Here is a 23119-nt window from a genome sequence, read left to right on the forward strand (position 1 = left end):
TGGGCACATTTCTGGGGGACAGGGCTGGGATTGAGAATTTGCTGGTGTCTGCAATACAATTCATGAGTGGCTGGCAGAGCATTCATGAAACAGCTGGGAGTGATTTTGCATGCTTGAGGCTGTGTGTGAGCAGGCCAGGAGTGGATGTTCTTACAGCAAAGCAATAGAAAAGACACCCCAGGTTGGAGAATTGAGGGGGGACAGTTGTTCAGCAGTTCAGATTGTACCCTGGGGAAATGTGTCACTCTCATTCCTAGACTCATTGATGAATATATCTTTCAGCTTCTTTGGGTCCTTCTTGCAAGGACTTTGGATAACCCTGCTACTTTGATCTTGCCTGGTCTGCTTGTACTACCAGGGACACAAGTGCAGGATGCTGGCAAAAGTACCCAACCCCTTTGACCAGTACCTGATACTTACCTCGCAGCTCTCTTGAAGGTAGCTGGGATTGATGCAGGAATGTGCCACATTACCTGGCAGGTTTGAGTAAGCCCTCATTTATAGACATCACCAGCCTTCCTAGTGTTGTCATATGGAGGAAATCCAGGAGTTTATGCTACTTCTTCTGGAAGACCTTTAGAGGAAAGTCCAGTGTTTCTACTAACTTTTATTAGGTCCTGAAAGAGCTTGAACTCATCTGAGGCTGTAGATTGAGGGCTGGTGGCCTTGTCTGGGGAAGAAGAGGATATGGTAGGAGGTGCTGGGTGCTCCTGTTCTGGGGAATGATTGTTGTCTTCACTGTGCTCCTCACTGCCCTTCAGTAGCTGAGGTTAAATCAGCTGGGTGGTTGGGGAGGTTGAATCTGCTTCCTGTGGGGAGGAGATTTGGCTGTTGAGATGGTTGAGGATGATGGTTTTCTGGTGTAGCGTTTTCTGGTGTAGCGTTTCATACCCTAGGGGGATCAGTATGACTATGGCTGGTACAAGTAACAAGGAGGATACACGGGTTGGGTACCAACAAGGGTGTTCCCGAAGTTATTCCAATATCTTTCTGGCATCCCTAACAGAGTCATCTTTGGAATCCCTCCCAGACTCTCACTATGCCATGCAAGGGAGGATGAGTCATGAGCAGGGGAAGAAGCTTTGCTATGCTCTTCCAAAGAAGGAAAGAAAGGAGTAAACCTCCTGAAGGGGAAGGCAGTCCTATTTGGAGTGCTATGTCTAGGATATCCAGATGTCAATGTCAGTGGTGACTGAGCAACTGGGGGTTTAGCTACAACCTCCCTTAATTGCTCTTGCTAGTGAGATTGGAACCAGGGCCAGTGAGAGGTCACTTGGTTCCATGAACTGCTTTGGTGCCGAGATTGTAAGTACCAAGATATCTGGTGCTGTACGGTCTGTTGGTACCGACACAGCAGTTGGTGTTGTAGATGAGGCACTTAATACCAAGGGCAGCATAGTCTTTGCTATGTAAAGAAACCATTGGTGCTGACTTAGTCTTCAGAATGGAGGTACTGTATGGGTCCCAGACTTAAGTCTTTTGGTGGAAAGACTTGAGGCTGTGAGGAGTGGTGTGGGTCTTATGCTTCTTGCTGGGCATTGGAGAAGGTGGTCTGTGCCTACCCTCTTCTCAGGAGTGGTGCTTCTTCCTCCCCCTCTCAGATGCTGATGCTGATGTGGCAGATGAATGGGGTTTGGGAGAAGCAGCCCAAGAGCCTGGAGTGGTGTTGCAGCTCACTGATGCACCAACACTGTGAGATTGACCCATCTGAGGAGGCTTCTCTGAACATCTCCTGGACTCAGAGGAGGTCTGCATAGATCTTCAGCAAGGAAAACTTGAGTCTTGTCTCCTTCATCTTCAGTGTATGATTCAAGAAGGAACAGCACACAGAACAACGTTCCAGGATGTGCCCCTCCCCGAGGTAAATGAGGCACCAAGAGTGCACGTTGGGGAGGGATAGCTCAGTGGTTTGAGCATTGGCCTGCTAAACCCAGGGTTGTGAGTTCAATCTTTGAGGAGGCCATTTAGAGATTTGGGGCAAAAATCTGTCTGGGAATTGGTCCTGCTTTGAGCAGGGGGTTGGACTAGATGACCTCCTGAGGTCCCTTCCAACCCTATGATTCTATGATTAACAGGCATAGCTGTGCCACACTAGGGGCATGTTGTAAATCCCAGTGATTTATTATCTGCCATCTTGTAGAATCCTTGTTGGGGAGGGAGGGATGAAATTTACCTAACTACCTACTTTGAGTCTTTTGTCACCCAACAGGAAAAAGGAAAGGTTGTTAATAACTAACTACACTGATATTATAACTATCCTAACTACGAACTACTCACACAGTACAAGGGATACAGATGCTTCTGTGTCTTGCAGCCTTGGTGGTGAGATGGTATTGAGGGGTGCTTCAGCCTGCTTCACCCTTTATGCCCTAAGCTACAGGGTGTAAGGATGCAGGCACTAGAACATGGGTCTGCAGAGCCTGGAGCAGCTGACATTCCTGGGACAGTGCCCCCAGGAGGCCATGTAGAGGCACAGCCATGGAGCACTGTGGAGAATAGGTGCTGCAGGAAGTACCACCCAAGGGACCCAGAGTGACAGTACCTTATGACTCTCTGATTGGCTAAGTGCCCTATTTAACCCTAGAGGGTGGCCCAGGTAATTGTCTGGGAAACCATACAGACTTCTGGCCTGTTGTGACTCCAGACCTCACTTTGTCTCCTGATGTCTGGTCTCTAACCCTGACTCTTGCCTCCTGACTCCAGCCTGGAATACCTCTGATCTCCAACCCCAGCCTGACTCTAACCCCGACTTTTGCTTACTGAACTCGGCTCTGGTGATTCCTCCAACCCTTGTTCACTGATTGCCATCCTTGATGTGTGAACTCCAGCCTTGCTGTGGCTGCTAGGCCAGACTGCCTATGCCTTGGTCACTTACACAGAGCAACACAAGGCACACAGGGATGTAGGTGGGGCCCCAACGGACACTGCTATTGAAAAAAATTGGATCTTGCATGCACAGGACACATGCACACCAAGAGTGGAATCTTTGTGGACAACCACTCAAAGTAGTTCTTATTTCCAGACTATCTGCTTAAATTCCAGTGTGTTCCTGATTCTGGGTAGGTCAGTTGGATGTGTAGCTTCATGTTTTGAGTCAGGTTGCCCTACCTCTACTCTCTCCAAGCATGGAAATTCAGGATTCTGAATTACCTTCCTGAGTAATTCTGCTATATTGGGAGTTCCCACTGAAAATGTTTAGTGTTGCCATCTTCCATTTGAGTGAACCGATTCTGCTCCTTAGTTTCCCCTGTGTGAATTTTCCAACCCTGTGAAAGCTTTGTGCCTGTGGTTTAATGTTGCAGCCATTATATGGGTTTTTTGAGTAAAGTGGTCAATTTTAGTGCACAGAGGATTCTTGTGTTTTAGAGTGAAGTGCGGGAAGAATAATAATATCGGTACATGAGTAATTTCCTAGAGAGATTTTATTCCTGGGTTGTGAAAACTGCAGAATTAATATTTAGATTAAACAGTTTTTTTCTCACTAGAAATTAGTTTTGTGTCCATTCTTTCATTCTCTTCATCGATATTACATTCCATTCTTTTACAACTACAGTTACCACTTCTACCTTTCTTTTTTTAAATGTCATCCTTTGTTGTCTGAATTCTCTCTCACTCCTATTTCAGCATTTGGTTTCTGACTTGGATCTTATTTGGATTCTCTGACTGATTCCTTTGTCTATGAACTGGTCCTTTTCCTTCATAGACTCATCTCACGTCCTCCTCTCCCTCATTTTCATTCCCTTTTATTTTTTCCTATAAAGCAACTGCCTCCTTCTGCCAACTAACTTCTTTGCAGTTTTTAAAGGATAAAATACATTTTTAGAAATGTCCCTTCTTTTTATATTTTAGCATGTATTTAACTTACCTCCCTGTTTTATTTAGCATTCTATATGCTGATGCAGCACCACTTTGTTTCCAGAAAATGAAAGAAAAACACATCCACCCACATAGTATTTAGACTAAAAAATAGTTTCAGACTACAGTAATTCTGAGTGTTTTGGAAATTTAAGTACTTAATGAATTTACATTATTATTATTATTATTATTATTATTATTATATTTTACCAGTTGGCAAATTCATCCAGGATTTTTGTCCATTTAGTAGTTTTGTGGGTTTGTTGTTTGTTCAGGTGGATTTTTGCTGATTTTCCTTTTAAACATAATTTGGAGCTGTCTATTTAGAGACTTCCTGTTGAAGTGCAGTGTTGATGTTTCAGGTTTAGCATAGTGATGTGCTATGCAGCCTGTGTAACACCATCCAGTCACTGCAATACAATCCAGTGGATTGTGTTTGGACTGATCAAACTTTTAAAGTAAACCACATTCTGTATACTGCTACATCTTAAATAATTCAGCATGGTTATGAAGACCAGTTCTTCAACAGTAAACCATGTACCAATAGTAGTGTAACAAGTGAGAGCTGTGTGTGAAGTGAGGACCAATGAAAGAAAGAATGAAAAGTGAGGACCAGTGAAAGAAGATCAAATTGAGTGTGACTGCTCTGACTTACAGAGGTACTACCTCTCCTATATCCCAAACATCCCTGGCTGGGCAATTTCTTCATATATGGGATGTTAGGTCAAGTGCCTCCAGCGTCTGTGAGTTGACAGTAGAGGGATGGTTAAGTAGCTCAGTAAAGTGCTGCATCCATTTTTCAGGGATGCCTCTCTTGTCCTTAATTAAGGTAGATCCATCTGAACTCTTTAATGGAGCTGGTCCCAGTTTTGACGGGGCATAAATGGTCTTCAGGGAATCATAAAACATCTTTGTGTTGCTAGTATTAACATAACATTGTGTTTCTTCGGCTTTCTTTTCCCACCAGTCACCCTCTAGGACACAAAGCTGTCTTTGAACTGTGGCTTCCAGGTGCTTAAATTTATCTTTATTTGATGTTGATTCTTTGTCATTTTGCAAAGACATAAACACATTATTTTCCTTGAGGATCTTTTTGATTTCCTCATCATTTTCATCAAACCAGTGTTGATGCCGTCTTTGATTTTTGCCTAGAGTTTCTTCCCAGGCTTGAAGAATGGTTGATTTGAATATATTCGACTTTTTGAATGCGTTATTGGCTGATGATGTAATGCTATCAATTTCTTCTTCTAAGTTTTCCGTCAGTTTTTCTTGAAGAAATGGATATTTTAGCTTTGCTCTGTTCAGTTTCAGTTTAATCTGTTCAGCATTGTTTTCACTGTTGGGCAACAGCATGTAAATTAATAATGGCTCTGACCATTCTGTGGTCAGTCCAACACTTTGCCCCTTGCATTGCTCTGGTGATCTTGATGTCCCTTTGCCATATAATGACATAGTCAATTAGGTACCAGTGCTTTGATCTTGGCTGCATGCAACAGGTTTATATTTGTCGGCTTGCCTGAAGATTGTGTTGGTAATAACAAGCTCATGCTCAGTGCGCTTACTGAGAGGAGGAAACCATTGCTGTTTCTCTGATGCCATGGGTTTTTATGACACCACTCCAAGCCTCACTATCTTTTCCAGCTCTGGCATTAAAGTCTCTGAGAGGTATGAGCATGTCTTCACTGAGTATAGCTTTAATTATGTCATCCCAATCATGATAGAACTGCTCTTTTGTTTCTTCTGGGTTTGTGATGACTGGGAGAACTGCATGGTTAATTGTCTGCCTGGTGCAAAAGTTTCAGACCTCTTAAGACATGGCTGGAGCATAAGCACTGATCAGAGTCTCAAAGCGTGATTTTTCCCATGGGAAGTTGTAGAGTCATTAGGCATTCATTTTTGCCCACAGGTAATTGTTTCAGTGATTTCAGGAGGTTGTTTTTAATGGCAAGCCCACTGCCAAAAAGTCTGTCTTCCTCTGCTTGTTTCCCTTTCTAAAAGAACCTCTTAGTTCCTTTATGGAGACTTCGTCTGCAAGGCTGGTTTAGCTCAGGGTAGCTGTAACTAGCAAGTTCCCTTGCCATTACTGCTGTATGCCTTTTGGGTTTTGATGTGTTATCTCTATCCATTACAGTCTGCACAGGGGTTCAAAGTGACTTGAGGAGCTAGTGAACAGGACTAGCAAATAGGAGAGTTTTGTGAGGGAGTTCTCCAGGTGAAAGAGGAAAGACTACGTGATCCATGGGGTAAATTTGTCTGTTAGTTTGTTTGTTGTGTGCTTGTGTGCAGATTATAGTGTGATCTCTTTTGGGGGCTGTGTACTGAGCAAAGTGGCTTGCTATGTTAGGTTGAGAGCTTACTAGTGAGTCCCTAGATCTTTTAATCCCTAACCCCTTTTTAGAATCCCTTGACAGTGGGTGGGGATAATGCATGGAGAACAGGGGTTTAAAAAGCCAGGTTATATGGTACCAGAGAAGCTAGCAAACAGGAGAGTTTTGCAAGAGACTTTAGAGAGGGAATGTGAGAGGCAGATACACCTAATAAACACAGTCTATTCTTAGGCCAATAACCCCTCCTCCCCAGAGCAAACAAACAAACTCTTTCAAGAGTAAAAATAATGCAGGCAGAAGCCCAGCAGCAGAGTGGGATCTATCCAGTTTGTTTCACTGCATGTATCATGTACAATTACCTGGCTTGTGGGCAGGTGGAGTATGTGTGCATATGTTGCAAGCAGCTCATGGCCCTCAGAGACCACGTATAGGCTCTTGAGACCACAGTGGCTGAACTGAAGGAGCTAAGGGATACAGAGAGGTACAGAGAGGAGACTTTCCGGAAAACAGTAGAGGGGTTCCACCCCTAGTCTGACAGTCTCTGTGCTGTTGAGGAGGATGAAAGTCATGGGGAAGGAGAACATCAAGCTGGAATGGAGGGAAATGATTCCATAGTTAGAATCCTCCTTCCAGAAGATGTCATGGTATTCTCTCACACCGAGGAACCCCTCCAGGGGAGGGGACACCAGTTGTTAGGAACAGACAGATAGTAGTAATGTAGGATTCAATTATTAGAAATATAGATAGCTGGTTTCAGAGTGGTAGCCGTGTTAGTCTGTATCAGCAAAAACAATGAGGAGTCCTTGTGGCACCTTAGAGACTAACAAATTTATTTGGGCATAAGCTTTCATGGGCTAGAACCCTCTTCATCAGATTCATTCAGAGATGTGGCCAGATTGAATTGCAGCTTTTTCACTATCACAACAGTTAACATGCAGAAGCAGAGTCAGATGTGCGCAAGTTGCCACTTGGTGCACATTCATCAGAGATCCCTTTGGCAGAGTGTGACCTTCTCTTTTTTTTCTTTAGAACTATATTCTAAAGAGAAGATAGGAGCTCCTCTGTTCCAAGCACTCCAGCTCTCTGTTTTAAAAACATATTTTATTTTATCTTGCTAATTAGACAGAGGAAGGAGGATTGCAGATTGGTAGAGGATGGTTATTTACTCAGCATTGATAAACCATGGCCCTACTCCCTCACAGAGAAAACAAACATGAGGAATTAAGCCTAGACTTGGAATGGAATGGTGTGAGAATGCAGACGGCAATCCTCTGCAAATTCCAACTATAACCGTATTCTATCTGAGATCAAGCAAAGGGTTATATTTCACATTTGCCAAGATTCCATAAAACTGATGCTTCTGTTAACTTCTGCTGTCCAAAGTGTCAAATGCAGTGGAAGAATGAGCCATCTAACCTGGCAGAGTGACACAGTTCACAAATGGTGGTGGTTGGCTCTCAGAGCGAAGAAATTTGTAATTTTGCAGTTGGAGATTTTCCCTTTATGTTTTAGCAGATAATTTAGGCTTTCCAAGGATCATAAATCTTAACTAAAAGGAAACCCTGTTGCTGAGGAATCCCACCATGTTACAAGGCATTTGTCAGCTGGTATCTTTTTAACAACGAGGACTTTATTTTTACTCTATAGGTGCTCAAAAAGTAATTTGGTACTGCTATAAATAGGTTTGGAGAATGAAGAGGCTACCATTACTTCTATGGAGACTGCCAGAATGCTAAAAAGCACTAACTCAGATTTCTAGTAAATTCAAATTGTGCTACTCAGACCAAACATTAATAACTAACAGCAAATCATAATGGTTTGGGAATATTAATGTTACTGCTAATGACAGCTACTGGAAGTTCTCCTTTACCTCAAACAGTAGAGTTACTGCTTTTGAACTCAGGGGTCCTAAAGGTGTAGTGGGCAACTCTGAAGGGAAGTGAGGGAGTGAAGGTGCAAGCAGCCAGGGGCACCACTTCTACAGAGCTGTCAGGGGCAAGCATGGGAATCGTAGCAGTTTCTGCCCTTCTGCCAAAAGCCACCTTCTTTCCTTGCCACTACAGACTGCAGCCAGACTTGGCTCCTCTGCTTCTTTCCCTTGGCAGCAGCAGGCAGCCCACATTGGCTTCTGTCTGGCCCTGTCAGTTCTCAACGCTCTGTTTCTTCTAACTCAAAAGTTTACTTGAAAGTAACAAAAGAAATGTCACTAATAGGAGTCATAAAAACAAGCTAACACCATTAATGCCAAATTGGATTGGGACATTCCAGGTAGCTTGTTTTCGTTACCTCTTTGTTCTAGAAAAACTTCTTCAGTTAGAGTCAGTGAGACTTTTAGGTATGAATAAAAAGAGGAGAGGACTCACAGGGAAATTTTTCTTCCCATTCCCCTTACTCCTGTCCCTGGAGCAGGAGAGACAGTGCACAGGTGACAGTGGAACAGTAGCACCTGTTCTTATGACATTGGGGGAGGAGGGGTACATGTTGTGTCTTTATCTAGAAATATCAGATCCCATCAGCTTAGAAAGTAAAACAACAACAAACTCATTAAAAAGCGAATTTAAAGCAAAGCTCTATTTATCCACATAAAATTTGTGAATTTTTGTTGAAGCTTACAAAAACAGGGCATTCAAAGTCACTCGCTGTGCTCATGGATATCAATGAGTTTCTTCTTTCCATCTTGGTTAATATGATCCCAGGGATGATGGTAACCTCAAGACCATTCTATTGTTTTTCATACACGACTCTATAATTCTGAAATTTTAGAGAAAAAAATCACTATTTTTCCTTTAATAAACGGTGCAGTTTGGCCAAGCAACAGTTACTACGAGAATGTTGTTTGACTTTCCTATGGTTCTTGACAGTGTAAAATTGCACCAATAAATCTGTATTAACATAGGGCTAGATTGTGCTCTAGGCAGGGCCCTGAGCCAGGGGAACTGCCCAAGAGTAGCACCAGGAGGCACTGTGCCTCTCAGTCACAATTCCTTCCCTGCTTCCTCCTTGCTCCACGGGTAGTAATTTGTTGCTAGTTTAAATGAGTAGCAAATTACAACATTCCTCCCATTTGCACAGCTGTGCTGCCTGCAGGTAGAGGCTGTGGAGTCAAGACTCTGCCCATCCCCCATCTATATGCTCTCCAGAGGGAGTAATGAGGTGTGTCCCCACTGTGAGCTAAGGCTCAGGTGCCCACACATGGGTATAAGTGGCTTCTTCTTTTTCCTTGCTCCGTCATGTACTCCAAATCACAATCCAGCCTATAGGGTTCATTTATTGCATTTACACTTTAAAAATAAAAATAACATTATAATAAATTCAGTGTGTGTGGGATGTGTATGTATTTGTTCCATTGCGGGAGAGCCAGTGCAGTGTATGTTCACACATGTGAAAATCTGAATTCTTTCTCTGTGCTAATTTCTCCTCAGTTACAGCTATGTCACCCCACTGAGAGGAGATTTTGGCACTTGAAGTGCACTTAAATTAATAAGAATAATGATATATTATGCACAAACAGAATGCTTTTCTCAGCCAAATATATATTTCTCATTGGGGTCTGCACACATACTAAGTTTGAACTTAAAAAAATAAAATAAAACCTCAAACCTATCAATAACCCCAACCCCTGAATAAAGATTTAAAGCATTTAAAAATCACACCTTTTTCATGCTAAAATAAGTAGAAAATGTCCAGGTGAACTTTGCTCAAACATGGGAAGGGGGGAGGGGAAGAAGGCCCCCTACTCCAGAACCCACTGTTGCTGCTGCAACTGTCTGATGATTACAGTGCCGGCACTGTATTACTGATTAGACCTGATGTATTAATTTGTATTAATTTAAAAAAGGGTTTCCATCATGTTTTATCAGTTCTGTTTGTCTTCGGTATTTCTAATGTCTATCACCTTGGTACAATGGGTGGGGAGGGGTACATTTAAAAGGTTCCACTAGTGTAACAGAATTTGCTGGCTCCAGAGATTGGCCCTGATACACCTAAGATCTTAAGTACATGTGTAACTTTAAGCATGCAAGGAGCCCCATTAACTTCAAGTCTAGATAATACTTGGGGTATGTCTACACTGGCAGAGTCTAGTTACAGTGCTGGCAGTTACAGCCATAGGCGCAGACTTCCCCTCTGCCCAGTGGGTGCTTGACCCCCTCCGCCCCTGCCCCCACCCCTGCCCCGCCTCTTCCCGCCCCTGCCCTGCCCCATTCCACCCCTTCCCCAAAGTCCCTGCCCCCATTTCACCCCCTTCCCCCAAGTCCCTGCCTCTTCTCCGCCTCCTCCCCTGAGCATGCCGCATCCCCGCTCTTCCCCCTCCATCCAGGAAAGTCCTAAGCGCCGCCAAACAGCTGTTAGGCAGCAGGGGAGGCGGGAAGCACTGGGAGGGAGGAGGAGGAGCGGGGACGCAGTGCGCTTGGGAGGGGGGGAGGAGACGAGGCGGGGGTGGGGGGAGCTTGGCTGCCGGTGGGTGCTGAACACCTGCTAATTTTTCCCCATGGTTGCTCCAGCTCTGGAGCACCCACGGAGTAGGTGCCTATGGTTACAGCGCCGCTCAGAGAGCTCTGAAGGGAAACCACTGTTGTGTGTTCACACTGTCAGCTGCCTGTGCAATAGCGTGTTCACACTTGTGGCACTTGCAGAGATATTCGGAGTGGTGCATTCTGGGCAGTTATCACACAGAGCATCTCTTCCTCTTCTGCTGGTAAGAGTTGTGGGAAGGTGGAGGAGGTTGCGGGGCATCCTGTGTCCTGTCCCAATGCCCCATGATGCACTGCTTCGCATCCCAGTAATCCTTGTGCTTCTGTCCACATTGGTGCCATCTTTGAATGGTTTGTGTACTGCGTGCTCCGCCTCTTTGGTCTGCAGGACTGGATCCTGCACTGTTGACCAGTATGCTGCTTGCTCTGACTAACTCATCATGAGTGGCATGAGTTATTCCTTAAACTGCGAAGGCAAGAGACAAAGACATTGATCTCGCCATGCGTAGTAGCTACGACACAAGATTGCTTGTGGCATTCATGGAGGTGCTGACCACAGTGGAACGCTGCTTTTGGGCTCAAAAAACAAGCACTGAGTGGTGGGATCACATTGTCATGCACGTCTGGAATGACGAGCAGTGGCTGCAGAACTTTCGGATGAGGAAAGCCACATTCATGGGACTGTGTGATGAGCTCGTCCCAGCCCTGCGATGCAAGGACACGAGAATGAGAGCTGCCCTGCCATTGAAGAAGCGCGTGGCAATTGCACTGTGGGAGCTGGCTACTTCAGACTTCTACCGATCAGTCACTAACCATTTCGGAATGGGAAAGTCAATGGTTGGACTCGTGTTGACGGAAGTGTGCAGGGCCATTAATCGCATCCTGCTCTGAAAGGCTGTAACTCTGGGCAACGTGCGTGACATTGTGGATGGCTTTCCCTAACTGTGGAGGGGCGATACATGGCACACATATTCCAATTCTGGCACCAGACAACCTAGCCACCGAGTACATTAATCAGAAGGGGTATTTCTCAATGGTTCTCCAGGTGCTTGTGGATCACCGTAGGCATTTCATGGACATTAACGCAGGCTGGTCCGGAAAGGTGCATGATGCATGCATCTTTCGGAACACTGGCCTGTTCAGGAAGCTGCAAGCAGGGACTTTCTTCCCGGACCAGAAGATCACTGTAGGGGAAGTCGAAATGCCCATTGTGATCCTGGGAGACCCTGCCTACCCCTTAATGCTGTGGTTTATGAAGCCATACATGCGGCAACTTGACAGCAGCAAGGAGTGGTTCAACAACAGGCTGAGCAAGTGCAGAATGACTGCTGGCACTGCCTATATGGGAGGCTGGACCTGGCCGATCACAATATTCCTATGCTTATAGCCACGTGCTGTATGTTCCATAATATTTGTGAAGGGAAGGGTGAAAGCTTCACTCAGGGCTGGACCGCTGAGGCTCAGCACCTGGAGGCTGAATTTGAACAGCCAGAGACCAGGGCTATTAGAGGGGCACAGCGTGGGGCCATAAGGATCAGGGATGCCTTGAGGCAGCAATTTGAAGCTGAAAGCTTGTAATGCTAGGAGGTGATTGTGATGATGCATTATGAAGGTTTAAGAAAATTGCCTGTTGCTTTGCAGGGCTTTGTTTGCTTTCAATTAATAGAATAAAGATTGCTTTCAAACCAAAACAATTATTTTATTAAAAAATAACAACTTGAGGAGAGAGACAAACAAAAAAAAAACACATCAGCACTAAGGGGGATGGGGGAAGGGAGGGTCCCAGGAGGAGGTGGGATCCCAGGATGGTTAAAGATTTGTATATGTCCAGGTATCATATTCAACTTTCTCCTTTGGAGTACAGTGCAGTGGGTACTGTGGTTCAGCAGGGCTAAAGTGCAGAGGGATGGGTGTTGAGTGCAGTGGGTACTGGGAGTCCGCAGTGCTGGACTGTGAGGAGGGAGGAGTGGAATGCTGTGGGTATAGGCTGGAGCCAGGAGGTTGAGAAGAGGGAGTTGGCAGTGTCTGGGGGGTGCATGGGAAAGAGTTTTGTGACAGCAGCTGCAGGGGAGGGCGGGCGCAGAGCTGCTCAGTTTGCAGTGCTAGTAGCGCCTGGAGCATGTCCGCTTGGTGCTCATAATGTTTAAGAGCCGCTCCGTGGCTTCATTCTGGTGTGCCACGTTCTCCTTTCGGTCCCTCTTCCCGCTGTCCCGCCACTCCTTCAATTCTTGTTTTTTGGCCACGGAGTGCATCATGACCTCACGCAGAAAGTCCTCTTTAGTTCTTCGTGGCCGCTTTCTAATTCTGTGCAGCCATTCAGCTGGTGTTAATAAAGAGAGAGCCTGGGCTCCCAAGGTCACCTCTGTGAAGCCAAAATGCAACATTTTACAGAAGCAGTATTGTTTGCAACACAGAGAACACTGATTCAGTGATTTTAATACACAGCTACTATTCACACACCTGTCACTAATTGGCTGACCCCAGGCAAGCACACATGAGCCACAAGACCCCCAAAATGGTGAGTAACTGCATGGGCAGGGGAAATCAGTGTTCCAGGACCGTACTGTACACGGGGCACATGGCTCTTGGGGAAAGCCAGCACTGTAGAGGGGGCCTGATAATCATTCCCGTCTCCACATTTTCCACAGGCTGTGATCATTATGGAAGATATCTTGCTGCTGAGGGTGAGCAGGGAATCAAGGGAGGGTCTTCTCCAAGACTGTGGCTTCCGCCCTGGCCCTTATGTGACTCGCCAGTGTGCAGCAATGGTTCCCCCCCGCTGAGTGATGCCGGAAAGTTACCCTAAATGGGGCAAGAAACAAAGCAGCTGCCAAAGAACCTGCGGCAGCAGATTGCCCAGTATCTCCATGAGAGTGTCCTGGAGATCTCTGAGGCAGATTCCCATGAAATGAGGGAGTCAATCAACATCCTGTTCTGCCGTTCAGAGTAGGCATGTGGTGTAACACAAGCCTGCTTTCTGCAACCCTCCTGCCCTCTACAACTCGCTTTAGTGATTCCCAAAATCAAAGCCTCCTCTCCTGTTTGCGCTTCACCAAGATCCGACAGATGTGACTGGGTAGAGAAGAGCTCCTGGCTGCATGCATCTCTGACCTCTGAGTCGTCCTCTGCCTCTGGGTCCACCTCCACATCCTCATCCAAGATTTCCTCCTCCTGGCTCGGTCCACTCTTGACTGGCACACGAGCCACCAAAGTATCCACAGTGGCCTTCACAGAGAAGATGGGGTCACCATGGAGTATCGCGTCCAGCTCTTTGTAGAACTGGCAGCTCGTGGGCACAGCTCCGAAGCAGCGGTTTGCCTCCCATGCCTGGTGGTAGGTGTTCCGCAGCTCCTTCATTTTGACCCTGCACTGCAATGTGCCCCTTTCTGTCATGCATCATGAAATCTGTCCATAGGTATCATAATTCCTTTGGCTGGAGCGCAGCTGGGACTGGACAGCCTCCTCTCCCCAAATGCTGATGAGGTCCAGCAGCTCGGCATTGCTTCAAGCGGGGGATTGCCTGGTGCACGGAGCAGGCATGGCCACCTGGAAAGATGCACTGAGACCACTGCACGCATCACTGAGCAAACAGGAAGGGGACTTTCAAAATTCCCAAGGAATTTAAGGGGTGGGGATGACAGTTGGTCACCTGGGGGCAGGACCGTAGAGTTCAAACCGAGGTGAGAACAGGCATTGTGGGACACTTCCCGGAGACCAATCGCAGCGCTGTAATCGACCAGGGTGTCTACACTGGCACCGCAGCGCTGTAGCCACAGTGCAGAAAGCTGTACACCTCTTGGGGTGGTTGTTTTACAGCGCTGCAACTGTGCAATTTCTGCGCACTAAGTAGCTTGGCAATGTGTACACCTCGGGAATGACAGCACAGACAGCTGCTTTACTGCGCAGAAACTTGCCGGTGTAGACAAGGCCTTAGTCCTGCCATGAATGCAAGGGACTGGACTAGATGACCTCTTGAGGTCCCTTCCAGCATACGATTCTATGATTCTATGTTGGACTGGAACCATATTCCCTACTTTTAAAATGGGAAAATCCTTTAGTACTGGTAGAATCTTTCAAACCAGTGGAACTTTTTCAAGGTGCTCACAATATCTAAGCATGTAGCTTACTCTGCACTATATTTTACTACTTTAGTGTTCAGTGACACAGACCATATAAAATGTAACACTATCTGACCAATAAATTCTACAGTACTTCCCTTGAATCACGTGGACAGTAACACGTGGGAACAGCTAAAATATATTTGCTTTTTGACATTGACATTATTCCACACATCTACACAAGGCATAGATTGCATTAACAATTATAAGAGCACTAAAAATATTGCTTGGTCATGTTTCATAAAATGTTCTCACACGTCATCTTTTAGAAACCATGCTTTATTCTGCTAAGCATAAATTGCTTGTAATTCTTAATAGATCAGTTTTTAAAACAGCTTAGAAATTGTACTGATCAGACTGATGAAGTCAACATGCTTGATGCTACTGATCTCCACATGATTGGTCTGATAAAGGGGGAGACAGGAGGGAGGTAAAGGAATTTAGAAGAATATAGACAGTTGCTCTTCTTTACTTATAGCAGGCTTTGCTCCCTGTGGCTTGTAGCAATGCCTTGATACTGCCATATAAAAGGGATTATTATTACAACACATTCATATGATGGATGAAAATGTAAAAGTAATCCAATGCAAGCACACTGGCCAGAGAATAAGCCAGTGTTACTGAGTTAGGATTTCTGGTTTGCAATGAGAGATAAATTATACAGGTCTGTTCTCCCCTAGATGAGCACACATCATTCCCGTTAATGCTGAAGGAATTCGCAGGTATGCATTGAAGGAAAATAGAACCATTAAATGGAAATAGGTGTAGAACAAGACAGCCTGAGTGCTAGCTACTAAAGAGTTAGCTCTCAGCTCCATAATAATAATACTTAACACTTATATAGCACTATTCCCTTTTCGAAGCACTTTCCAAACTTTCACAACATGCCTGTGTGGTAAATAGGTGTTACCTCCCTGTTTACAAACAGGAAAACTGGAGCAGAGAGGTTAAGTCACTTGTCCAAGACCACCAAAGGGAACCAGTGGCAAAGTCAGGATTAAAACTTGGAAGTTCCAGGCTCCCAGTGTACAGACTCATGCCACTAAACCACACTTCTCTCTCTTTGGCACAGTGTCCTCTCACTGTTTCTAAAGGGCTTTTAGTGTCTCCTTATTTTTCTCTTTTTTATTGTCCCGTGTCCCTCAGATGTGCCATGTCCAGGCAATCTTCTCCCCCAGTGACACAGGCTGAAGGTGTGTTTGTCTGGCACTCAGCAGGGTTTCTTCCCTCCCCCACCAGAGGCTGATGTGGTGTCTGTGCAGCACTCCTAGCTTCTGTCAACCCAGGAAACTCAGAACCCAGATTTGGCAGCATTCTGCGTTGCCCTTATCAGAGGCGAATTACTGTGTTGTGGGGCCCTGGGCCAGAGCAAGGGGGGGCCCCCTTGAACCTCCCCCACACTCCTGCTGGGGAGCAGGGTCGGGGCCTGGTGGCTTGCTCCACCTGCCTGGTGCTGCTGCTGGAGTGTGGAGGCTTGCCCTGCTCTGCCCACCCAACTGGTGCTTCTATTGGGGGGAGTGGGGGAAGTCTCCACGCCCCGACCCACTCCCCAACAGGAGTGCCAGACGGGCTGGCGGAGTGGGAGAAGCCCCTGCGCCCTGACCCCGCTCCCAGTCAGGAGTGCTGGGTGGGAGGAGCGGGTCGGGGCGTGGGGGCATCCATTTTTCTGGGGGGCCCCCAATTGGCTGGGGCCCCTGGGAACGGACCCCATTGGCCCAATGGCTAATCCACCACTGGTCATTATGCCACCAGACTGGCCCAATGTTTTCCAGTTCTGATTGTGAAGATACACAGAGCATCAGTGTGGCTAGCTATTACCTTGGTGAACGGATACACTTATAATAAGGTCATGTGACAGGCAGAGAAGTGATTTAGCTTCCACACTGAAGCTAATAAATTTTCTCCCACCCCCTTTTGTTATGCATTGCTTCCTGATCAGTACTACACTCAATAAGAAAAATCATAGTTTAATTTTTGGAATGTTCATATTTAGAGAAATAAATGTCAAGTTGTGGTATTATCTTTTCTCTCTAGGTCGATTAGTTACATCTGATAATCCCAGAAGATTCCATATACATCAATTTAGTGGATTATTTACTAGGTAGGCGGCTGCAGTACTGTTCATTGCAGTTTTGTGTTAGGTTAATCAAATAAACATCTTTCATAAACAAAAGTGTACTATTACCACCAGAGAGAGATATGTGTCACCTGACGACTATGAAGTTGCTGAGTGATATAAAAATATCTCTTCTAGAAAAATGCCTGAAGAAATTTATTGGCTTTTTGGATAATTTAATCTTGATGCTACATGGGTTTGTCATAGCACAATTGCTGAGATGGTCCTATTGTCTGAGCCTATTTTGTATTGTATTAGACATTTTATCCTTTATTAATATCTTTTCCCAAGGACAAGAAATAATCATCTTAATCTGCAGCAAGGGAGATTTAGGTTAGATATTAAGAAAAATCTTTCTAACTGTAAGGGTAATTAAACTCTGGAATAGGCTTTCAAGACAGTTTGTGGAATCCCCATCATTGGAGGTTTTCAAGAACAAAATGGACAAACACTTGTCAGAGATGGCTAAGTTTTACTTGGTCTTGCCTTGGCACAAGGGGCTGGACTTCATGGTTTCTTAAGGTCCCTTCCAGCCCTACATTTCTATGATTCTATGAAGTCCTTTTTTTCTTGGTATATCCAAACTCACTGTATTACCCAATTATCTTGAGACTTTGGACCAGATATTTTGCCTTTTTCTAAAATATTACAGTGATACCAGTCCCATTTAATGCTTCATGTGCCTGTCTGTCTCCCTTCTGCAAACTAGATGTATTACATTTTTCATTTTATGGTCTTCCATTTCTTCAAACTGTCCTTTATTACCAAAGTTTCGCATCATAGTTTGAAAAGTAGAACATTAAAATATCTACTATATTTCTGAATGACACACTAACAACTAAATTGTAATTGTATTCAAGATTGATACTTCATCTAAAATACAAATGGCTTTATTCCAAGTTTACTTTTCTTTGCAGATGTTTGTTTACTCTTTTGGCTTCCCTTTAACTATCTTCTAGTACAACATGCCAGTTAATTAACTTTTCTTGATGTTTGTACAAAGTGAAATAATAAACTGTAATCAAAATGTTTTTTTTTTAAAGAAAGCATACCACCTTATTTTTAATAGTCTGAAATGTAAGTTTGCAAAATGAGCTTCCAAAGCCACATAGGAGATTCAGCCCATGAAACTGATATATAATCCACTTGGAATAAACTTAAATTTTTAATATACTGAATAAAGATACACTTATAACTTGCTGAAAGGAGAGAAATGTGTTCAACAAAAAAGTTTATTATGAAAATACAATAGGAGTCCTTTGTTGAGTCGAAACAGAATGGCTAGATCACACCCTAAGTATTTGATTGTGATAACGGAAAAGTTTGCTCAACATTGAGGGGATGATTATCCTGGTTTGATGGAAAAAATGTAGAAAAAAAAAAATCTAAGGAAAAATAATCCTCAATTGCTAGCAAATTTTCTGTGCAAAATGCAATTCACATATAAATTATTTCTATGCAGCAAGGCATATCGGCAATCAGTTCTTTTGTCTTAATTTGTCTGTTAAAATGCAACAGCAATTTCAGACTTCTTTGCATTGAATCTTCAGATGCTGATGGATGTGTGAATTCTTGTGTGAAATCGTGGTGAGGAGATGCAACTTCATCACACCTGACAGAAGTCTCCTGTCATCTGTATTTAATCATGCGGATTTTGATTTCCACCAGAAAAAAACCCACAGTCTAGAGTTGGTATGAGACTGCTAGTAAAGTCTATTTAGGACTCTGGGTTTACTTAGCCATGTCTACATTACCAGGGCCGGCTCTAGTTTTTTTGCCGCCCCAAGCAACAAAATTTTTGGCCACCCCTCTCCCCCTTATTTTTGGCTTTTACACGTTTGCACTTTGCAGTGTTTTTTGTTTTGTTTTGTTCCTACTATTTAGGAAACTGGAGAGAAGATGCAGGGTTGCATGGAAAGACACACTGGTCAGTAGAAGAGTAATGCTTTTTTTGCCTCTGTCTTCACGAACAAGGTCAGCTCCCAGACTGCTGCACTGGGCAGCACAGTATGGGGAGGAGGTGACCAGCCCTCTGTGGAGAAAGAAGTGGTTTATTTAGAAAAACTGGATGAGCACAAGTCCATGGGACCGGATGAACTGCATCCGAGGGTGCTAAAGGAGTTGGCGGATGTGATTGCAGAGCCATTGGCCATTATCTTTGAAAACTCATGGTGATCCGGGGAGGTCCCGGATGACTGGAAAAAGGCTAATGTAGTGCCCATCTTTAAAAAAGGGAAGGAGGAGGATCCGGGGGACTACAGGCCAGTCAGCCTCACCTCAGTCCCTGGAAAAATCATGGAGCAGGTCCTCAAGGAATCAATTCTGAAGCACTTAGAGGAGAGGAAAGTGATCAGGAACAGTCAGCATGGATTCACCAAGGGCAAGTCATGCCTGACTAACCTAATTGCCTTCTATGAGGAGATAACGGGTCTGTGGATGAGGGGAAAGCAGTGGATGTATTATTCCTTGACTTTAGCAAAGCTTTTGATATGGTCTCCCACAGTATTCTTGCCGGCAAGTTAAAGAAGTATGGGGTGGATGAATGGACTGTAAGGTGGATAGAAAGCTGGCTAGATCGTCGGGCTCAACGGGTAGTGATCAATGGCTCCATGTCTAGTTGGCAGCCAGTTTCAAGCGGAGTGCCCCAAGGGTTGGTCCTGGGGCCAGTTTTGTTCAATATCTTCATTAATGCTCTGAAGGATGGCGTGGACTGCACTCTCAGCAAGTTTGTAGATGACACTAAACTGGGAGGAGTGGTAGATACGCTGGAGGGTAGGGATCGGATACAGAGGGACCTAGACAAATTAGAGGATTTGGCCAAAAGAAACCTGATGAGGTTCAACAAGGACAAGTGCAGAGTCCTGCACTTAGGCCAGAAGAATCCCATTCACTGTTACAGACTAGGGACTGAAGGGCTAGGCAGCAGTTCTGCAGAAAAGGACCTAGGGGTTACAGTGGACAAGAAGCTGGATATGAGTCAACAATGTGCCCTTGTTGCCAAGAAGGCTAACGGCATTTTGGGCTGTATAAGTAGGGGCATTGCCAGCAGATCGAGGGACGTGATCATTCCCCTCTATTCGACATTGGTGAGGCCTCATCTGGAGTAGTGTGTCCAGTTTTGGGCCCCACACTACAAGGAGGATGCAGAAAAAATGGAAAGAGTCCAGCGGAGGGCAACAAAAATGATTAGGGGTCTGGAGCACATGACTCATGAGGAGAGGCTGAGGGAACTGGGATTGTTTAGTCTGCAGAAGAGAAGAATGAGGGGGCATTTGATAGCTGCTTTCAACTACCTGAAGGGGGGTTCCAAAGAGGATGGATCTAGACTGTTTTCAGTGGTACCAGATGACAGAACAAGGAGTAATGGTCTCAAGTTGCAGTGGGGGAGGTTTAGGTTGGATATTAGGAAAAAACTTTTTCACTAGGAGTGTGGTGAAGCACTGGAATGGGTTACCTAGGGAGGTGGTGGAATCTCCTTCCTTAGAGGTTTTTAAGGTCAGGCTTGACAAAGCCCTGGCTGGGATGATTTAGTTAGGATTGGTCCTGCTTTGAGCAGGGGGTTGGACTAGATGACCTCCTGAGGTCCCTTCCAACCCTGATATTCTAGGATTCTATGAATGTAGGATTTTAATGTTTTCAGTGAGCTTATCACAGAGTGAGACTTTGTGTTTAAACATATGTGTATTATTGTGAAATGCATCTGACGTTGCAACATGAAAAAGCAGCAGTGATTGATCCTGGGTTACTGGAGCACACCAAACGCCTCAGGCGCTAGAAAGGGGAAAGAGTAGGGAGAAAAACTTAAGGCTGTTTGGATCCGCTTCTCATCCTGAGTCAACTCCTTCAGGTGACAGTTTTCTCAGCCCCAGACCCCCCTGAGCCGGCTTGCGGCTCAGATCACAGCCTGGAGAACAAAAGCCACAACTAGGGTGACCAGACAGCAAGTGTGAAAAATTGGGACGGGGTGGGGGGGGGGGGGGGGTAATAGGAGCCTATATAAGAAAAAGACCCAAAAATCGGGACTGTCCCTATAAAATCGGGACATCTGGTCCCCCTAGCCACAACCAGGGGCGGGGGCAAAGAGCAGATGCATGCACAGTACCTGTGTGTGTGGGGAGAGCGGGGGGAGCGGGTGAAGTTCTGTCCAGCTGCGCTGACCGCCTGGATGTAGAAATACCTGACAGGCATCGTGAGCTCCGCTTCCAGACCGGGCCCCCAAACCAGGCTCCTCTCTGCACTGACAGGGGCTGGAGGAGCCTCCGCCAGTTGCAAGAGCAGCAGGAGGAGAAGCTGCAGTGGCAGATCTTCTCCCAGCAGCAGCTGCTGCCATGATGGGAGCACAGAGGCACAGCTACGCGCCCCATCCTCCTGCCTGGCACAGAGGTGCGGGGGGTAGACGGGGCCGGTGGGCCGGGAGTTTGCAACTTTCGGGGACAGGGCGCTCAGGGAGAGGTGAGCTGGCTGTCTTTGATTGGAGGGTGCTTTGACGAATCAGGCGAGAGAGCAATAACCTCGCTCTTTCGCTGCCCAGCGCAGTCCATCTAGCGGTGGATCACGGGATCTGCCCACATAGGGGCCCGGCCCTGCGGGTGGTGCGCACCGCGCTAGCAGTGGGGTGGGGTGGGGCAGGGCCCGGGACGCTCGGCGGAAGGGGATTATCCCCCTCTGCGCTCGCCCCACCGGCCAGTTCCTCGCTGAGTCCCGCGGCGCCGATGCAGCCCCAGCTTCCGCTGGCCTCCCTCAGCCCAGGGGCGTTGTAGTGAGGTCAGGCTGGGCTAATCCTCCTGTGACTTCGGCCTGGAATGCCGCCCCTGGAAATGTGCTGCCCCCCAAGCACATGTTTGCTTTGCTGGTGCCTAGAGCCGGTCCTGTACATTACAATCTTAAATCAACCTATGTTAGATCCTCACCAGGAAGGCTTTCACAGACTGAAGAGGAGCAGTGTGGGGAGCGGAGATCCAGGGCTCTCAGCTCCCCATCTGGAGCCCAGATGCCGCCAGCTCTTGGTCCCCTCACCCAGGGCTTCTCACCTTTCCACTTGCTGGGAGTGGTGCGGGGAAGCCGCCTGTGGCTTCTTGCCTCCGTCAAGAAGATCTGTACCCAGAGTCCAGTGGGCTGCCATGCTCCCAGTGCGGAGTGTGGACCTGGGACCCCGGGGGCAGCAGGGGTCCCAGTGGGGAGCAGTCCTAGCTGGGAACCTGGATGGCAGCCTGGCTTGGAGTGGAGACCCAGCAGCACCCTGGCTGGGGAGCCCTGCTGCCCCCCAGATCCTAGCTCCCCATGGGAAGCCGTAAAATTGACAAGACAGCCCCGCGTCGCCCTATCTACACTGACATAAGCCCTATGCTTCTCGTGGAGGTGGAGTTATTATGTTAGTGTAGTGGGGCACTTAAATCAGTGGAAGCAAGGCTGTAGTGTAGACACTGACATAGGGAGGTCAACATAAGCTGCCTTATGTCAACCTAACTCTATAGTGTAGACCAATAAGGGATATAAGTAGCATGACCTTTTCACAAGTATGAAAATATAGACTGTTGATGATTGTTATGAGACCATATTTTACACTGACATTATGTAATTCAAAATAGTCTATTTTTGCCACTTTTCCCCACTTTTCTTCTCTCTCTCTTATATTACGCTTTCCCAGCATGTCTCTCTTCCCCCTTCTTTTCTCGTATGGCCCATTGTAACCGGGCGAGACTCACCCCTGCGGCGCCTCCTGCTGGCATCCTGGGAATTAGCTCTTTTTCCAGCCTTGGAGCACCCTCTGCAGGCTGACATCTCGCTGCCGCTGGGCCCCCTGTGTCCCTCCCTGACCCCGGTGCCCCTTTATCTGGGGTGCTGCCCCTTTATCTGGGGTGTTGTCCCCAGCAGTAACCCCTCACTCTCAGGGTCTCCCCTCCCCAGGGACCCCAACTCCCTAATCCCACCTTACCTCAGCCGGTGGCTACTGCCAGTCAGCAATGAGCCCCTGCTCCCTGGGGCAGACTGCAGTATAAGGGCCAGTCATCACAGGCAAGGGGGTAGGACCTGCTGTCTTCCTCTACCACCCAGTACCTCAGGGGTGGGCCTAAGATCAGGCCCTGCAGCCTGGGGATTCGCCAGCCTGGAGCTCCCCTGCTCCTCTGGCCTTTCCCTAACCCTGCTTCACTCCCAGTACCCTTTCTCTAGGCAGCCAGGCCCTGCTCCCTCCAAGACTGGAGAGAGACTGCTAGTGCCAAGCTAGCAGCC

The sequence above is a fragment of the Emys orbicularis genome, chromosome 2 (assembly GCF_028017835.1).
Source record: "Emys orbicularis isolate rEmyOrb1 chromosome 2, rEmyOrb1.hap1, whole genome shotgun sequence".
NCBI lineage: Eukaryota > Metazoa > Chordata > Testudines > Emydidae > Emys > Emys orbicularis.